Source organism: Cupressus sempervirens, chromosome 6 (genome assembly GCF_028749045.1).
Source record: "Cupressus sempervirens isolate cs-2001-9-10 chromosome 6, ASM2874904v1, whole genome shotgun sequence".
NCBI lineage: Eukaryota > Viridiplantae > Streptophyta > Pinopsida > Cupressales > Cupressaceae > Cupressus > Cupressus sempervirens.
Genome location: NC_143123.1, coordinates 134,946,746 through 134,951,150, shown reverse-complemented (window position 1 = coordinate 134,951,150; position 4,405 = coordinate 134,946,746).

Below are 4,405 nucleotides of genomic sequence, written 5' to 3'. Positions count from 1 at the left end.
AGGTTCACATCCTCTCAATATCATTGAGACCTTTTTTTAAAGTCACTTCCTTATTTTCTTCATATTACTTTTCTCTTACATTTTTCCTTTTTTAACTTCTATCTTCTCTTATTTTTTCCCTTTCTCTAAAATAAACTCTCCTCCCCTTTATATTTAATTTTAAGGAGTCATGTCTATTTTTTTTTAAATCTCTTGACTTTTCTTTAGATTTAATTAATTTATGTTATATATTTATTTATTTACTTATTTGTGTTTATTATTATTTGTTATTAAATTCTATTTAAAAAGTTAGCATACTCTCTACAATATTGTCTCTTGTATTTAATTTTATTTGTTTGTTTACTAGTAGAATTTAATTATTATTTTATTATTTAAAATATCATACTAAATATTATTTAATTGATAAAATAGATAAAATAATTATTAATTCCTATTTTTATATTTTAGTATTAGTTTTAATATGACTTTATTATCATTATTTATTTAACAACATTATATTATCTTACTATTATTATTAATCTTATATCTTAAAATGGGGATATGACATACCAACTTGCCACCTCGAGCCATCCCTTAACAAGATTTAACATTTAGCTTGATGTTGTTCCATATTTGAGACCCCATAAGAGTGGGGAAAGTCAAATTATTAAAATACTTGGCTTTCATAATCTTTCTCCAATCCGTCAATTCTACGACAAGGATCCAAACAACCTTACTGAGCATAGCTTTGTTAAGGTTTGTAATCCTTACCCCCATAGATTTGGGCTTACATGCAACCTCTCAATTAACAAGGTTGAGTCTAGCTTTTTCCTCCATTCCAATCCACACAAATTTCCTTTGGATTTTATCTAGTTTATCTATCATTGATCACTTTAGAGTTATTGAACAAAGAAATAAAATAAACTAGAATGCCCCGTAGGAAGGCTAAGAATAGTTGGATCTTACTAGTACTACTAAGAATTATTTTTTTCCATCTAGCCAATTTCTTTTGCATTCTCTCCAAAATTGAGTTCCAAAACTGTGAGGTCACTTTCATCACCATCAATGGAAATCCCACGTAAGTATTCAGAAAAATAATAGTTTTCCAACCAATAATAATAATCATCCTCTTATGGAGCTTTAAATTAGTATTGAAGAAATATATCTTACACTTATTGGAATTAATATGTCAAGTGACCACATACTCTTCTAAAAGGTTTTTCCATTCTCTAGCTTCAACAATAGAGAATAATCCAAACATAAAGGTTTCATCAACAAATTGTTAAAAGACCTCAGGAGATAAGGTAGAAGCAACTTTTACACTCTGAGTTTTACCACTTGTGTCCAAGAGGTAAAAGTTTTGCCCAAGACTTCAACAACCATAATGAATAGGTAAGGTGAGGAAAGGGTCACTCTGCCTAAGCCCTTTTTGCACCTTAAAGAATCCCTAACGGGAATCATTGACCAACACAAAAAAAATGAACACTTTCTACTACTTCCTTAATAATTTTGATAAACTGCCATTGAAATCCCAACTTCAAAATAATAACATACATGAAATTCAAGTTAACTTTATCATGTGCCTTAAAATATTCCAAGTCCAAAGCCATGCCCAGTTTTTTGCATTGCTCAATAGAACAAATAACTTCATGGGTTGTATTGTAATCACCAAAAAAAGGTCTAGTAAATTGTAAGCCCCCTTTCAACATTTTAATCTTTATGCTAAACTATATCTTATGCTTAATCAATTTCACTTATTTATTAATCATTTATATTTGATCAAATCATCAATAATCAATTTTACCTTATGTTTGGCCACCTTATCCTAAGTCTTTTATTTAATTAGAAGAACATGTTCTCTTTTAATTAAAATAAATTCTCCTTTATTCTATGTGTGCAAATAAAAGGAATTTCCTAAATTAAAAATAAAATAAAAGACTTTTGTCTACACATTGAATGCATACTTTCCTTCTCCTTGTCCTTTTTCATATATGAATCCCTATGCTGAAATATGCTCCTAAAAGAAGGTGCTAAGTCACGAGCCTTCTTAGTACCCTCCTGTAATCTAGTTGGGTCATGCCCCTTGATCCAACCCCTCAAGGGATCTAAAAGTCCATCCATAAATAACACTACTAACCTCCTCTATAAAATATATGTGACCAACACAACTAACCTCTAAAATTCACTGATATATGTCTCATCTAATCCCCATTGCTTGAGTTGTGCCAACTCCTTAGACTGTAACTTAGGATCTTTGGTATCAAATATCTCTACGAGTCTCTCAGTGAACTCCTTGTAAGATGTGATCTAATTATGTCCCAAGGTTATCATGTCATGGTGCCAGCACTCATACACTAGACCATCCAAATGAATAGCCACATACTTGATAGCCTCCTCCTCAGGCATAGGATTCAGCTGGAAGAATGTATCTATACTTTGCACCCAAGCTCATGTAGTTATCTTGCCTAAAGCATCATAATAAGGTAAAGAAAGTTTCCCAACTTTGTTTCTTAGATCAAATTTTTGATTTCTCCCTCCTAATCTGGGCATGTGTCTCATCCTCAAGTCCATATAATCTTTGAGGGAAATATCTACCTGAAGCTCGGATCCACTAGCCTCTCAGTCCCTCTTGAATTGATCATGTAACTCGATAATCTATGGTTCATTAACTGGTTAAACCGAATCTCTGGGTGGGAAGGTGGGTAGAAGAGGTCTTGAGCTCGTTGTTTGAGCTGGCCATGCAACACGTCTAAAGTTATCAACCTCATTCCCATTGTTTCCATATCCATTATTGCCATTAATGTTATTCTTAGGACCATTATTGCCTTGAGCTCCATTATTATCATTGCCCTTATTGTTATTGTTTCCCCCATTGTTATTGTTTTCATTGTTGGCATCACCTAGATTAATATTGACGCCCATCTGTCTAGCCATAAGCTGCAACATCATATCCATCACCTATTTTGCTCATGTTGCATACGTTGCCCCTCCTCTAATGTACCCAGTAACTGTCTAAACATTACCTCCTCCTGATTTGGACCGATATTTCTACCTCCGCCTAGTCTTGTATCCTTATCATCTTGGTCACCCATACCGTTGTCTTGTTCAAAGAATATCTCCTCTATGTCTATATGACTGGATTGTATGTCCCTCTGCATGGATGAACTAGATTGTTTGCTCTGCAAGTCTAAACTCCTACTTTGTCTTGCTCTGGTATTGCAAAAATTATAAAGCCCCTATCACATGCTCAATCATAAATGCTTAGCCCTTTTAATTTTTGAGTTTAGTGTTTTGAAATTTTGTTAAACACTTTTCCCTCTATCCAGTTGTTCCAAATTCCTTATAAGACCTCCACAAGATGGCAGGACTTATAGCTCTGATACCACTGTAATGGGCACCCTAGAAATGCCCAAAAACTTAACCAATTGCTAATAATGATTTTAATGTCTTTGCATAGATTTGAAACCATGTAACTTGAACAAGAAGGAATTTATGCAAAATTGAAGATTGAAATACTATTGAAATAATATTAGTTTTCAAGCTAATAAAATCAAATACATAGCAAACTTTCCAACTCACTAATTACTCCATCATTATAACATGTTATTCCAGTCATGATTTCCCAACTTGTTGCTACAGTCATATGAATAGTGTCACGCTACAGTGTTAATACAGTAAAAACTGCCTTCAATCAGTCCAAGCCCCTCATAAAAACATTCCTCCACATCGGTATAAGTATCAGACAATGAATGAGAATGGTATGAGCAAACACCCAATTTGTCTATAGCTAGAAATGCACCCAAGCTGCTTGTTAATAAAGCTAATATCAATGAATTCCAAAGGCCAAACCTCAAGGGAATGATGTCTAGAATGTCACAAGAGAGTATAGATGTCCTCTAATGCCAAGAACAAATCCATAACTCACACATCCAATTTATTCTCATATTCAACCTTCCTAACAATAGCCACACACTCTCCTTTTATTCCTACTTCATAGGGTCGACCACTTTTTACAAGAAATGTGGGATAAATAAAAGAAAAGAAAAGGCTAACAGTTACACAACTGGACAATTTCTAAAGTGAGGACATTACAATCTACCTCCCTTGAAGTTACTTGTCCTCAAGCAATCTCAGTCTTGTTTGCTATAACACGTGCTCACTCTCCCAAGTAGCATCTTCCTCTGGCAAGTCTCTCCATCTAACTAAATATTCTTTAATCACTTTGTTTCGCAGAGTCATTTCCTTGGTATCCAGAATAGCCTCAGGAAACAATACAAGCTTTCCCTCCTCATCCGATGGTGGCAAATCTATAGAAGGCACAACTCTCTAACCAATGGCTTTCTTGAGCCTCGACACATGAAACACATTATGCACCTAACTGCCTTCTAGAAGCTTAATCTCATAGGCAACCTCACCCACCCTACTA